The 16,722-nt window shown below is 40.7% G+C and overlaps 1 long non-coding RNA gene across 2 annotated transcripts in view; it reads right to left on the bottom strand.

The window, feature by feature from the left end:
• Positions 1–14,493, bottom strand: part of LOC121136841 — a 37,883-nt gene extending 23,390 nt beyond the window's left edge. For both annotated transcript variants that reach the window (XR_005874000.1, XR_005873999.1), the window contains exon 1: positions 14,204–14,493. This is a non-coding gene — a long non-coding RNA (uncharacterized LOC121136841). The remainder of the gene's footprint in view (positions 1–14,203) is intronic.
• Positions 14,494–16,722: the final 2,229 nt, after the last annotated feature.

Below are 16,722 nucleotides of genomic sequence, written 5' to 3'. Positions count from 1 at the left end.
GCAGTGCTAAGAGGAAAGTGCATAGCACTAAGTGCCCACATGAAGAAACTGGAGAATAGTCACACTAGAGAATTGGCAGCAAAACTGAAAGCTCTAGAAAAAAAGAAGCAAACTCCAGAGGAGTAGATGTCAGGAAATGATCAAACTGATGGCTGAAATCAGTAAAGTAGAAATTAGGAAAAAAATAAAAAGAATCAATGGAACAAAGAGTTTTCTTCACGAAATGAACAAGATAGACAAACCTTTATCTAAACTTACCAAAAGGCAGAAAGTGAACATGGAAATTAACAAAATAGGAAAGGAAAAGGGAGACATAACAACAACCACTAAGGAAATCCAGAGACTCATCAGGTCATATTTTGAAAACCTGTACTCCTCAAAATTCAAAAATCTAAAGGAAATGGATAATTTTCTGGATAGATAAACTTACCGAAATTAAATCAAGAACAGATACATTTACAACCCCTAATGAAATAGACGCAGTCATCTAAAGTTTCCCAACCAAAAAACCCCAAGACCAGCTGGTTTCAGTACAGAATTCTACCAAAAGTCAAAGAAGAGCTAATACCAATTCTCCTCAAAGTATTTCACACAATAGAAGCAGAAGGGTCACTGCCAAACTCTTTCTATGGAGCTTCAATAACATTGGTACCCAAACCACACAAAGACACAGCTAAGAAAGAAAACTAAAGAACAATATTGCTAGTGAACATTGATGCAAAAATACTCAATAAAATACTGGCAAATCGAATCCAAGAACACATCAGAAAAATCATCCATCATGATAAAGTAGGCTTCATCACAGGGATGCAGGAATGATTCGATCCTTCAATGTAATCCACCATACAAATAACTGAAAAAGAAAAATCACATGATTACCACACTAGATGCTAAAAAAGTCTTCAATACAATCCAACACTCCTTTATTATAAACATCTTTAAAAGATCAAGGATAACAGAACATACCTAAACATAATAAAAGTAATATACAGTAATCCAACAGCCAACATCAAACTAAATGGAGAGAAACTCAATGCAATTCCTCTAAAATCAGGAACAAGACAAGGATATCCACTATCACCATACCTTTTCAATATTGTACTTGAAGTTCTAGCTAGAGCAATATGACAACAAAAGAAGATCAAGGGGATACAAATTGGAAAAGAAGTCAAACTTTCACTATTTGCAGATGACATGATTGTTTATATAAGTGACCCAGAAAATTCTACCATGGAACTGTTACAGCTGATAAATACCTTCATCAAAGTGGCGGGATACAAGATTAACTAAAAAAAATCAGAAGCCCTACTATATACAAAAGATAATTGGTCTGGGAAAAAAACAGAGAAATGTCACCCTTATAATTGCTACCAATAGCATAAAATACCTTGGGAGTAATGCTAACCAAACAAGTGAAAGACCTGTATAACAAGAACTTTGAGACTTTAAAAAAATAAATTAAAGAAGATACCAGAAATTGGAAAGATCTCCCATGCTCTTGGATAGGCAGGATCAACATAGTAAAAATGGCAATCTTGCCAAAAGCAATCTACAATTTCAAATCAATCCCCATAAAAATTCCAGCGAAATTCTTCACATATCTTGAAAGAGAAATGCTCAACTTAATATGGAAAAATGAAGACACAGGAATACCAAAACAACCCTGTACAATAAAGGAACTTCTGGAGGCCTCACCATCCCTGATTTCAAGCTCTATTATAGAGCTGTAGTCCTGAAAACAGCTTGTTATTGGCACAAAAATAGACAGGTAAGCCAATGAAATCAAACTGAAAACACACCTATGCACACCTGAATTTTGACAAAGAAGCTAAAATTACACAATGGAAAAAAGAAAGCATCTTCGACAAATGGTGCTGGCATAAACTGGATGCTGGTGTGTAGAAAATTACAGATAGATCTATATCTATCGCAATCCACAAAACTTAAGTCCACATTGATCAAAGACTTCAACATAAATTCAGCCACACTGAACCTCTTAGAAGAGAAAGTAGGAGCTATTCTTGAACGAATTAGTACAGGAGACTGCTTCCTGAACATAACTCCAGTAGCACAGACACTAAGATTGACAATTAATAAATGGGACCTCTTGAAACTGAGAAGCTTCATCAACAAGACAAAATGGCAGCCCACAGAATGTGAAAAGATCTTCATCAACACCACATCTGACAGAGGGCTAATTTGCAAAATATACAAAGAACTCAAGAAGCTAGTCACTGAAACACCCAATAATCCCATTAAAAAGTGGGGTACAGAACTAAATAGAGAATTCTCAATAGAGGGATCAAAAATGGCTGAGAGACACTTAAGAACATGTTCAGCATCTTAATCATCAGGGAAATATAAATCAAAACAACTCTGAGATACCATCTTACTCCTATCAGAATGGCTAAAATCAAAAACACCAATAACAGTTTATGCTGGAGAGGTTGTGGAGAAAGGGGAACACTCCTCCACTGTTGGTGGGAGTGCCAACTCGTACAGCCACTTTGGAAATCAGTGTGGTGATTCCTCAGTTAAATGTGAATCAGTCAACCACAAGATTCAGCGATTCTACTCTTAGGTATATACCCAAAAGATGCACATTCACACAATAAGGACATGTGTTCAACTATGTTCATAGTAGCATTATTTGTAATAGCCAGAACCTGGAAGCAACCTAGATGCCCCTCAACTGAAGAATAGATAAGGAAAATGGAGTACTACTCAGGGGGAGGGATGGAATCTTGAAATTTGCAGGCAAATGGATGGAACTAGAAGAAACCATCCTGAGTGAGGTAACCCAGTCACAACAAGACAAACATGGTATATACTAACTCATATATGGTTTTTAGACATAGAGCAAAGATCAAAGGATTACTAGCCTAAACTCCACACCACCAGAGAATCTAGGAATTAAGTGGGACCCTAAGAGAGACATACATGTTTCCCTGGAAAAGGGGAAATTGAGAAGATCTCGTGAGCAAATTGGGAGCATGGGGGAAGGAGAGTGGGAGTTAGGAGAAAAAGGAGAGAAGAGGGGGGAAGAGGAGGACATGAGAAAGCAGGAAGATTGTGTCAGGGGAAGAATAGAGGCGAGCAAGAAAAGAGATACCATAATAAAGGGAGTCATTATAGGTTTGAATAGAAATCTGGCACTAGGGAAATGTCCAGAGATCTACAACGATGACACCAACTAAGAATCTAAGCAATAGTGGAGAGGCTACCTTAAATGCCCTTCTCTGATAATGAGATTGATGACTACCTTATATGCCATCCTAGGGCCTTCATCCAGTAGCTGATGGAAGCAGAAGCAGAGACCCACAGCTAAACACTGAGCTGAACTCTGGAATCCAGTTGCAGAGAGGGAGGAGTGATGAGCAAAGAGGTCAAGACCAGGCTGGAGAGACCCACAGAAACAGCTGATTTGAACAAATGGGAGCTCATGGACCCCAGACTGGTAGCTGGGAAACCAGCATAAGGCTGTTCCAGACCCTCTGGATGTGGATGTCAGTTTGGAGGTCTGAGCAATCTATGAGGACTCTAGTAGTGGATCAGTATTTATCCCTAGGATGTGAATGGACTTTGGTAGCCCACTCTCTCAGCCTAGATACATGGGGGAGGGCCTAGGCCCTGCTCCAAATGATATGACAGACTTTGAAGATCCCCTATGGAAAACCTCACCCTCCTTGTAGAGTAGAAAGGGGATGGGATAGGGGTTTGGTGAGGGCAGGGGTGGAGGGTAGGGAGAGGGAACTGGGATTGACATGTAAAACAACCTTCTTTCCAATTCAAATTTAAAAAGAAACCAAAAATCTTGAATAGCTTTTGTATGGAGTAAAGAAATACATCTGTGGGTGGAGACGATGTCTCAGGAACCAAAGGCTCCTGCTGGTAAGCCTGATGATTTGAATTGCACCTCTGGTGCCCACAAAGAGGAAGGAAAGACCTAACTCCAAATGACCCCAAACCTCCACATGGGCTCCATGGTACATGTGCACTGAAACACTCACACACATGCACAAAATAAATGAATGCATGAGAATAAGAGTCATTGATAGAATACCTCCAGGAATGTGATATGTGACATTCTTTGAAATTTTAAATATTACCAGCAATCTTATACTTAAATTTTTAAAAGTCAGAAGAATAGGAAAAAGGAAATATTTCCAAGTTGTATTACGAATCCAGCACAAAACATGAAGAAGCCCATCACAAAAAAAAAAATGAAGATCATAGCCGATTTCCTCATGAGCATAAATACAGAAATAGTGAAAAACTCAATAGCAAATCTAAGTCAGAAGAATGGTGTGTCAGGATTGAACTGGTGTGTTTTGAGAATGAGAGGTTGGCACAGCAAACACCATGAAATTCCACAACACAGCCATATCAAAACTGCCCATCATTCTCACAATCAAACAAACACACCATCAAAAGGCCAGTGTTCTCTCTGAAGGAAGCACACAAAATTTATCTAAAATTTCTTTGGGAATAAAATTTTAGTTTGGAATAGCAAAGATATTCATGAAGAAGGGAGCCTTCAGACCCACCTGCGCAGGCACTGGAACGGCTCTAGGAAGCTGGTATGAGAGCTGTTTTGCTGTGAGAATATGAGAAAATGCTGAGTAAAGAGTCTAGAACAATAGTACACAGATACAGATACATGCAACCTCAAAAGTACAACAAGGGAGCCACACTACATTCCTCTGTGAATGGTTATCACATGGAAAGCAAAGAGACACAGTATCTACCTGTCCCCTGAGAAGAAATGACTTCTAGATAGACCATAGACTAATAAGAAAGATATACCAATAACAATTTTAGAAGGAGTTTTTTTAACTGAAAAATCAATAGTATTAATTATAACAGGAAAAATGACAAATTGAGGTTTTTCAAAGTTTTAACACCTGTAAATTAAATAACATATTCCAGAATGAAAAAATATATGTAATGAATATTTTAAAATGTGAGAGTGTATGATAAATGACTCACATAAAAACTGTAAAGAACTTTTATTTTTAAATGACCAAAATAACCAATAATACCCAGCATTAAAAAAATCTTCCAAGCCTGGCAGTGATGGCACACACCTTTAATCCCAGCACAGAGAAGCAGAGGCAGGTAGATTTCTGTGAGTTCAAGTCCAGCCTGGTCTACAAAGTGAGTTTCAGGACAGCCATAACTGTTACACTGAAAACCCTGTTTCAAAAAACAAAGAAAATCTTCCAAAAAATAAAATAAGAGGGAGAGTTAGGGGGAAGAATGAATGTGGTTAAAATACACAATATACATATAGGAAAACTTCAAAGAAGAATAAATAAAAATTTTATATCACGAAACAAGTTAAAGAAGAAACAGTTGCCGATGCATTTATAAGGTTGACGGGAGATTTCATTCTGTAAATATGTCTCATAAAGCACTGTTGGCCAATAGGGAAGCAAGAAGGGTGGGATTAGGAGTCCAGAAGGATTCTGGGAAAGAGAGGCACAGTCAGTCACGATATAGGAAGCCAGAGGAGTAAGAGGTCCAGACCCTGTTCTCAAATAAGCAAAGACCACATGGAAATATTTAGGTTAGCAATTATAGGTTAAATACTTCAGTCAGAGCTAGCCAGTAAGAAACAAAGCAAACGGCCAACAGTTTATAATTAATACAGCGTCCTGTGTGTTATTTGGTGGCTGAGACAGCAGCGGGACCCAGGCAGCTAACGACAACAGGGCCCAAGCGACTGGCAGGAAGACTACACATTACATGAGATGATCCAGTTTACTCTCTGTTACTATGATCATCAACACAATCAAAAGCAATTTCACAGATTATTGTCCATCACTGGGAGAAGTCAGAGAAGGCACTCAAGACCAGCAGGAACTTGAGGCAGAGATCATGGAAGAATCCTTCTTTCTGGCTTGTCTTAGGTGCACTTTCACTTTCCTTTCTTATTCAACCCAGGCCCCCCTGGCCAAGGATGCCTTTGCACAAAATGGGCATGGCCGTCCTATGTCAATTATCACTCATGGAAATGCCCTACAGATGTATCTACAGGCCAATGTGATTTGGTAAATCCCCCATCTAAGGATCCCTCAGGTAGCTCTGGGTTGTGTCTAGTTGACAGTGGAACATAGCTAGGTTCTAAAGATAGCATCACCTTGAAGTCAAAGCCAAACAAAGTCACCACACACACACACACACACACACACACACACACACCACATAGATACAAAGTATTATCAAGGAGGAAAGGCTAGAAAGATGCACAATGAAAGTACCATCCAACTTGACCAATTAGAATTTGTCCCTGAAGTACAAAAATTGGTTCAATACACACAAATCACTGTGACACATGACATTAACAAAAAGAAAAAACTCATAGTCACTCAATGGAGAAAAAAATCCACTTGAAACAGCTCCGCATACTTTCAACAATATAGGTATTAAATAAATTTACTTCAGCACAGTAAAAGCTATGTATAATAAGCCCACTTGTAATTTAATTTACCAAGAAAAACTGGGAGTCTTCCAGCTAGGAACTGCTACAAAGTAAAGATGTCCATCACTGCCATAACTAGCCAACACTGTGATTGCCAACTTGATTGGGTTAGATTGAGAAGCGCCTGGGATGTTATTATAGCATAATTCCAGGTGTGTTATGGTATTTCCAGAAAAAAATAGAACAAGAGAGTTCTGCCTTCACCATGGCAAAACCCATTGATGATTCAAAATGTAAATAGACTGTTGATAGGTAGTCCAATTACAGAAGGAAGGGCCTGCTTGGAGAAAGTATGTCATTAGGGATCTGTCCTTGTGACATCTGTCTTATCTTGTCCCCTTTATGTCACTGATTCACTCTGCTTCCTATCTGTTATGGCATAAATTTCCCCACCACAAATTATGGAATCCACTGAAACCATAAGAAAAAACAATCTTCCCTCCAGGTATTTTATCATCCACTAAATGTAACCAATACCAAAATCTGTACCAGAACAGTGGGGGTCTAGAAGCTTAAAAGCTTCTAGAATGGGTTAGTCAGAGGAAATTGGAGATATAAGCTAGAGACAGCTTAGAATGCCATTAACAGACCTTACTGAGTCATTCTGGTGGGAACTCAGAATACTGAAGTACAGTATAGACCACACTAAGTTGGAGGTACCAAGGAAGTGGAGTATTGATAGGGCAAGTCCTTCTGTGTGTATGTTTGTCCTATCATTGATAAATAAGCACTGTTGGCCAATAGGGAAGTAAGATAGGTAGGACTAGGAGTCAAGGAGGATTCTGGGAAATGTAGTCAAGAGTAGAGAGTCCTCATGTGATCCCAGGAGGAGAAGGTGCAAGTCTGGCGTTCTCGGTAAGATAAGACCTTACAAAAATATGTATTAGTAATTATGGCATAACTATTAAGTCAGAGCCAGCCACTAAGAAGCCATAGCAAACAGCAAACAGCTTCTTAATTAATATAGTGTCTCGTGTGTTATTTGGGGGCAGAGACAGCAGCAGGACCCAGGTGGCTAGTGGGAAGGATACACTTTACAGAGTATCTGCTGAAGAAAAAGAACAAAGCCAACACAAGAGAGAAGCCAAGTAAGCCACATGGGCTGCAGACAATAAGGCCATAGAAGTAGAGTTGTGAAGGACTTGAGAGCTCGTGCCACCAGGTGACTCACATATGGGGCACTGAGCTACAGAAGTTAGTTTTTCGTCTTTGTTTTTATCTTGTTCTGGCCCAATCCATCTTTGATACCCCCCTTTTCCCATAGTGTTTATTTTCATCATTGTATATTGAATGTATGCAATTTACTTTCTGATCTTTAGAAGGTCTTGCACCTTACGTCTCAAAGAAGATGATGAATGTGAGCTTTTGAACAACATCATGACTGTTAAGATTATGTGAACTCAGCATGAACGAAATGCACTTTGATCAGAGTAGATGGTAGAATGCAGTGGTTTAAGGGGTTGTGTTTGGGTGTCAAAGTTACAAGGGGTGGATTTTGGTGATAAATATTAATTGATAGCTTGAAATTTTTGTTTTTCTGCTAGGTATTCAGTCACGGTGGTAATAAAACTGGCTGGCACAAACATAGTTGCGGTCATCCTGACCAGAACAATTCAATAAGAAAAATCAGTAAACTCTTCTAAATTTAGAAAGAAAGTTATGCAATTGAAGATTATTTAATAATATATGTATAAACCTGTAAATATACAGTATGTGTGTCTGTTAGAAGAAACAAATGAATTCAAAGAATGTGTAGATTGCAGTATCAACATATAGAACCAATTCCATTTCTATATACAAAAACAAATGACCAGACAAGAAACAAAAGAGTAACCCCAACCAAAATGGCAAGTTTGAAAATAAAGCAAATAAAATTCATATGAATAAGTTTAGCAAAAAAGGTGATAGACACACATTGGAAGTTATAAAAGATTGCTGAAGGAAATTAAAAATGAAACAGACAAAATGGAAAGTTATGTCATGTTTGTGAAGTGAAAGAGTTAATATTGTTAAACTACCCATACTCTCCTAAATGGTTGACAGATTCAATGAAGCTCTGAACAAACTTCCATTGGCATTATTCATATAAATAGGAAAAATTATTCTTAAAATTTACATTGAATACAAAAAGAACCAATGTTTATCAGTTTTCCATCACTATGAAAAGAAAATACATGAGGAAATCAATACAAAGGAAGAAGGATTGCTTTAATTCACAGTTTCAGAGATTTGAACCCTTGGCCAACTGGCTCTACTGCTTTAATCTGAGGTGACGCAAAATACAATGGCATCATAAGTGTTTGGCGGAGAAAACTGCTGACCTAATGACAGTCAGGAAGGCAACAGGACAGCAGGGAAAGGAAAGAAAGTGAGGTGGAGGGAGGATGGGGACAAGCTATACCGCTCAAAGCCATGACCCCAGGGACCTGCTTTTTCCAACTAGTCCCTGCCTCTCGATATCTCATTTAGCTATAAACTTATTAGTTGATCAGCCTACTGCTGGACTTGGTACTCTGATGATCCAGTCACTTCTCAAGATTCCCATCTGTGATCCAAGCCTTCAACACATGAGCCTTCAAAATCATAATAGATGCTGAGAAGTTAAAGCTATGTTACATAAGAAGAGCTTAGACGGAGGCATCAGACTTCCTAATGTCAAAAGCATGCTACAGAGCTATCATCAATGAAGCATCACACTGGCATAAAAGCAGAAAAAATAATAATGAAACAGAACAGATGCTCAGAACTAGGGTAGAGGACACATGGCTTATAAGGTCAATTGATCTTTGACAAGAGTACCAAGAACACGATGCACAAATGGAACAGAGCATACACTCATAATTAGAACAGAAGACACATGGCTTACATGGCCAATTGATTTTTGACAAGAGCACCAAGAACACGATGAACAAATGGAACAGAGAATACACTCAGAATTAGAACACAGGACACACAGCTTATATGGTCAATTGATCTTTGACAAGAGTACCAAGAATACACATTGGGTAAAAGTTTCTTTGAGAAATGTTTATAGGAAAACAATCCATAAACAGGTTAAAAACTAGACTCTTATCTCATACCATACCCAGCAATCAACTCAAATGGAACAAAGAATTAAAAACAAGACTTGAAGCTGCAAAGTTACAAGAAACACGAATGAGAGAGAAAGAAAAATGGGAGATTCTTAACAGAAATATTAGCAATGTTTTGAAATATATAACACTAAGCTGCCTCATGTTTGTTTTCTCAATTTGACAAAAGCTAGAGTCGCCTGGGAAGAAGAGAGGTTTTTTTTTTTGAGGAAGTATCTAGATCACATTTGACCTGCGGTCTGCAAGACACCATTTTGATTAGTGATGTGGGAAGTCCTAGTCCACTGTGGGAAGCACCATCTACTAAGAAGTAGGCATGGCCTGTGTAAGAAAGCTAGCTGACCCGGGTGGTGATGGAGCATGCCTTTAATCCCATCACTTGAGAGGCAGAGGCAGGTTGATCTGCGTGAGTTCAAGACCAGCCTGGTGTACAGAGCGAGTTCCAGGACAGCCAGGGCTACACAGAGAAACCTTGTCTCAGAAAACAAAACAAAACAAAAAAAGAAAGAAAAAGTAAGAGAAAAAGGGAAAAAGGGAAGGTAAGAAGGAAACAAGCTAGCTGAGCATGTGTCACTGGACAAAGCAAGTAAGCCATGTTCCTCCATGTTTTCTACTTCAGTTCCTGCTTGAATTTTCACACAAAAACTTAAAAACAGAACTATCCTATGGCCCTGGAATCTTGGATGCATGCATAAAGAAATGAAATCATTCTACCAGATAACTATACTATCATAGTCACAATATTGAAGATATGGAAACAACTAACATTTTTGTTACTGGATAAATGGATAAAGATGTGTATACACACATAGTTGCATATGCATAGTTGACAAATATTTAGGTGCCCCACAAAAGAAGGAAATATCGCCATTTGGTAGATGAATCTAGAAGGCATGCTAAGCAAAACAAGCCAGACACATGAAGAAAACTAAGGCATGAGCCATACACATTATTGGAAAACATCCCGATGACAAAAGCAGAGAATAAAATGTAGGAACTGGGAAAATGTCCGTCAATGAGTATGAATATTCAGTCATACTACTAGATGAGGAAGTCCTGAAGGGATAGTGTACAACATGGTGATAACAGTTAATAATGCTATTCCGTATACAAGAAATTAGCCAGGAGTATTGATTTTGAATATTCTTCACTTAATCTTAGCCAAAGACCGAGAAGCAATGATTTTGAATATTCTCAACTCACACACAAACCCCCATTTGAGGTGGTGAATATATTACTTATCTTCATTGTGATAATTTTTCACAATGTGCAAATGCATCAAAATACTGTGTGGTGTATTTTAAATATATACAATTTTATTTAGCAAGGGAAGCTTAATAAAGTTGACAAAACATACAAAAGATGACCAGGGACTTCGATCTTTCAAATGGTGATCAAATGCAAAAAAAAAAAACCAGAACAAAAAAACCCACATCATCATAACTTATAAAGGAAATGTCAATCAAAGAGCAGTTAAATGCCACTAAATAACACCCACCAGTATGGTGAAGTTAAATTAGGCTAGAACCGAGAGTTAGAGAGGCTGTGGAAAAACAGGAACAACGCAAGTGTAAGAGGACACAGAGACACAGCCACGCTGGGAACTCTGTGACAAGACATCTTCTGACTCAGAACATGGACTCGTGGCCTGGGTTCCTCTCCTGGTTCATTCTCAACACGGTGAAGACCAGATGTGTTCATGCCCTTGTGAGGTGCAGGCACGAACTCAAAAGACAAAGCCAAGAACATTCACAGTCACTTTGTTATAATATCAAAACCTTGCACAAACCCCATACCTAGTAATAGAACTGAGTAGTGGCATGCAGTACACTCACCCAATAGAACAGTAGCAAAATGATGGGCAGTGCCTCCAACAGCTAACGATATGGATTGACTATTTTCACAAAATATGAGGAAAGTAAATCTCAGAGGACAAATTGATTCTCTTTTGATAAAGCTAATAAAAAGGTCCAAACTGTTAATTATTTGATAGGACAGGGCAAGAAAAGTCTCCAGGGTCCCTGTAATATGGTATTTGGTGACATGAGGTGGTGGCACTTGGATGTATTAACTTTCTAAAGGCAATCCTGTGGGAGATGACTCAGTGTGAAAAGTTCTTGCTGCAAAAGCTTTGGGAGTGACGATCCCCCAACACACTTGTAAAAAGCCAGGCACTGCAACACAATCTTGTCACCCCAGAGTTGGGGAACTGGAGACGGGGAGAACAAGCCAGCATCCCAGAGTCAGTGACTTCTGTGTTCAGACTCAGTTGACAACATAAGGTAAGGCTTGATTGAGCATGATATCTAAGGTCAGCCTCTACCCTCCATATGCATGCGCACGTGCACACACACGCACACACACGCTTGTGCACACACAAATGCACACACACAAGTTCATGAACACATGCACACACATATACCACACACACACTCATCATCACATGCACACATACAGATTCATGAACACTTTCACAGACATATGTCACACACACACACTCTTGTGCACACACAAATGCACACACACAAGTTCATGAACACATGCACACACATATACCACACACACACTCATCATCACATGCACACATACAGATTCATGAACACTTGCACAGGCATATGTCACACACACACGCACAATTAAATGAAAAGTAACAGTAAAATTATTCCTTGCACAGTGGATGTGCTTTGATGAAATACACATTTGCTGGATTTACAACTGACATGCAATATAATGGGTGAGTTTTATCATCTTCACACCATGCTTTCATATGTTTCCAAAAGGAGTGTTTAGGCACTTGAGAGTTGCTCACATTTTCCAATCACTCTGATGAAATACCATCTTAATCTGCTCCCCTCTCTCCACACTTGTCCCACTAAAACCACCTTGTTCCCACTTATTTCTGTGGAGTCTTAATCAGTTCTCTTGCCTCTGGTTTTAGAAACTATTTGCCAAGTATCGATCAGTTTTGTGGGTCCCAAGAGAATTTTCTATAACTTTGGAGCAGTTGCTCTTGGTAGCTCTTTAGACTGGTTTTTTTTTATTGAAATTACGACATAAACAACTAATAAGATTCCCATGAGCTGCACACTCTCATGGAAATGAAGCCATTACTCAGTGAAAGAAACCAGGTACAAAAAGTTATGGATTACATGATTTCATTGTTACGAAGCAGCCAGAGCAGTGGGACTGTAGAGGCAGAACAAGGGGGACAGAGAGCAACTGTGATCCGAGTGTGGAATTCTTATGGGCTGAAATGCTACCAGACTCAGTAAAACAATCAGGTCAATCCCCATAATATAAAACGTGGAGACAGGGTCCTAAAAGAGGTGATCAAGTTAAAAGAATGTTCTCTGGTCCAGTATGATGAGGCTCAGGAGGAACTGTGCACACAGCAAAGACCACGGGAAGGAAGGCAGAAGACACCCAACTACACACAGGAACCTGGAAGATGTCTTCCTCATAGTCTTCCTCTGAAGAAACCAACCATTGATACATTGACCTTGCCTCCAAAACCACAGGAAAATAAATTTCTTCTGTTTCATCTATCTGGTCTCTGGTCTTTTGTTACAGTCTTGCCCTAGGAGACTGATATTGGGGTTTAATTTGGCATGACAGAAATGACTCGGAATGACACAGAGGTGGTGGCCGCATAGCACTGTGAATATATCAGACACCAGGGAAGATGAAACAAAGACATTCTTCATCCTCTCCACTAAAAACAACAAAAAAAGGAATCATTGTTAAACTAAACTAAATAAACTATTAAGTGTTAAATTACATAAACTTATAGTTTATGAAATTATATTGAAGGCTGGTTGGAAGGTCTGAAGTTGTTTCAGGCTGAACTGTAATCCAACTTAAGAAAACATTTCTCTGATGTCCTAACCCCCAGGGTCTCATAATGTAACTCTCCACAGTCCCCCTTTCCTGGTATTCCCGTCATCCTTGGCTATTCTCCATGCTCTCAAGGTTGTTCATCTCTGTGTCTGTCTGTAGTAGAAACAGTTCACCATGGTGGGTAAGGCTACATCTCCTCTCAACTTTGCTTCAGTGACTGTGTTTCTGCCTTGACATTTTCTGTGATGAATGATTCCTACATAATATTTTTCAGTTATTTGAATGCCTTATATAGCTACACAATGTTTATTGATCATATCCATCTACTATTATCTTCCTCTAACTCCTCCTAGGATCCTCACCCCTTCTCCCTCCCAACTTCATATCCCGGTGGCGTGTGTGTGTGTGTGTGTGTGTGTGTGTGTGTGTGTGTGTGTGTGTGTGTGTGATCATTGTAAGAGAGATATTGGACAAAGTATAATGACACATTTGTATGGAAATGCCATAATGAAGCCCATGACTTTGTATACTAACTTTAAAGGGATAAGAAAATCATCAAAACCAACAAATTAAAGGTTTCTCTCCCTCTCTTACCTTTTCTCTTTCACCTTTCCGTCTTCTCTACCTTCCTTCCAATTCCTGGTTGTTAAATCTGTACCGTCACCACAGCTAACAGATTCAAATGATCACAAAGGTACCTTTTCTCTCGGATCAACAAGAATCCACTCCCCCACCCCCACCCCCAGCATTCTGCCACTGGGAACCTCCCTGCCAGGATTCCTTAGTGTACCTGGTTTCCTTCTTCTTAGCTACATCACTCTGCTGCCTTTGAGGGCTGCGCCAACCAGGAAGAGCCGGGAATGGGTCACAACATGGCTCCCTCAGGTGGGAGGGAGAGCCTTGACTCCACCGGGGAGCCGCTGGGCAAGACTGCCGACAGCTCCAATGAGACCCTCTCTGGATCAGGGCCTTTTTGCAGCTCCCCACTGCCATGCTGGCAACATTGTCTTGGCTGCCACGGGCTGGCCAGGCTCTCAGCTTGTTGTGTGTCAGGGCAGGAGCGGCAGGCACCGAGCCACTGTAAATGTTTGCTGGAGATGGGGCAACCTGGCCTGGTCACAGCTGCAGCTCCGATTGCTGCCAGAGCCTCTTCCTGGCTCTGAGCTGGCGCGTTCATTGGTGGAATGGGAAAAGCAAAGCCTGGTAGAGCCTCCCAGCGCGAGACTGACTCTGCCAGCCAAGCCGGGAGTGTTTGCTCCCCTTACCTGGGAAACAGATCATGCACTTCAAAGGCCAGAATTAATCAAAGCCTCTATCATGATCCCCTGCCTGGGAGCCACTTCCATTACTGGAATGGAAGAAGCCTGTCCCCACCAGAGCTACAAAAATTACTACTCTTCCCTGAGCAGGATGTGGCAAATCAAAACCATAGCAGGTCTTTATCGCACATGGCAGTGCCAAAGGATGATGCCAACCACACACATTCCAACACATCACCTTCATTTTCTCGGCCACCCTTCAGAGTTAATGTTATGATCCCTGCCTAACGGAGGGAGAGAAGAAGCTACGGGAAGAAGAATTGGACAAGGTCCCTCGAAGGAAAGTTCTCAACGGTGTCTTGGTTCAAACTCAAGAAGTTTCTCAGTCTCTTTGTGCTACGCTGCACAGCCCTCTCCATTCCCAAGTAAGCCAAACATCATCTGAAGTAGCACAGCCCTCTAACGTTAGTGAGTGAATGTCTGACCTTTGCTCTCTGCCTGGTCTTACCATCCCTGCTTTGATACACACGGTATGCACTGCTATGGGAAAGCTCAATCCAAACGTAAATCTGAATTCGGATGCAGAGACAGAGATGCCGAGGGATGGATTCAGGTGTCTCTTTAGACTTGGATAAAGACTGACACAGACAGGCACTGACTCGTGTATAGATGGGCATTTAGTGAGTGAGTGAGTGTGTGTGTGTGTGTGTGTTATGTGTGGGATTGGTGGGTTGCATGTTCAGAGAACAGAAGAGGAAAATGGTGTGCCGCCTATCACTCTCTGCCTTACTCCTGTGAAACAGGGTGTCTCTCTGAATATGGAACCCCGCTAATGGCCAACAAGCTGGTAATCCCCTGTCTCCACTCCACTTCCCACAGAGCTGAGGTTGCAGACTGCAGACTCTTACAACACCATGGTTTTTAACGTAGGTGCTGGAGATCTAAAATCAGGTCCTGTGCTGTACAGCAGGCCCTCTTACTCACTGAGCCATGTTCCTTGCCCAGGCAATTGGGCTTTTACACAGAGACTCAAGGGTGCAATAAACATTTATTGTGTTTTCCATGTCCCTAGACCCTGTCTAGAGTACCTGACTCAGAGCAAGATCTCAGGGAATATTGGCAGAATTAAATTGAGTGGGCCTTTATCCCCCCAAAGTAAAACACCAGGGCCTCCTGCCCAAGGACGGAGCGGGTTCAGAGCTCTGAGCATTCAGCTCTCTCCACCATCTGACTCCACCTGACCTTCCAGGCCTACTGCAAGCAGCCTGCAGCTAAGCGCACTTGACTCCTCCACAGCCTCTAAAACCCTCTTGAACTTTCTTACCTCAAGGCCGTCACTCAGGCTGCATCTGCGCTCTAGCTCCAAGCTCCCCTGGGAAAACACCATGGTCCTGCTTTAAATGCCATGTCCTCCTTCACACGCCCCTTTTATCCTTTTGAGAAAGGTGATGCTTCTCTCCCCTGGATTCCACAGAGCTGGGTGTTTCTGTGACCTAACTTCCCTCCGCCTTAGCTCCTAGTCACTGAAGGAGTGACTTCCCCAGCCTGGCATGGTCTTTATCTTTTGTTTCTTGTGTTCAGGATGTGGTCTAATTTTTCCTCCTCAGGGAAGTCTCTATGGTTCCTCTAGGCTGATTCTGTCACCAAATTCTGGAGTCTCTGGCGCAGCTGAACCTCCTCCAGGAGAACCTCCATCCTTCTCCATATCCCACCACAGAGACACCTACCTGCACATCCATGTTTAAGGCTGCTGTATGCACACTACCAAGAAAATGGAACACCTTGGATGTCCATCAGTAGAAGAGTGGGTAATGTAAATATGGTACACAAACGCAACAGGATTTTATTTTTTCACGAAGAAAAATGAAACCTGCAGGAAAATAGATGGATCTGGGAGTCATTTTACTAAGCAAACCAATCTAGACACAAAAACACAAATGCTGTGTGTTCTTTCTTTCTATGAGGATCCTTGTTTCTAATTCTTCTATGTGTGGGATTACTGGGAATGAGTGTGGGTGTCAGTAATGACGTGAGAAAGGGAACCATGGGT

This window comes from Mesocricetus auratus, unplaced genomic scaffold, assembly GCF_017639785.1.
Source record: "Mesocricetus auratus isolate SY011 unplaced genomic scaffold, BCM_Maur_2.0 Super-Scaffold_6730, whole genome shotgun sequence".
NCBI classification, from domain to species: Eukaryota; Metazoa; Chordata; class Mammalia; order Rodentia; family Cricetidae; genus Mesocricetus; species Mesocricetus auratus.
The sequence above is the reverse complement of the archived record's forward strand: the minus strand, read 5'-3'. Positions and strand labels throughout refer to the sequence as shown.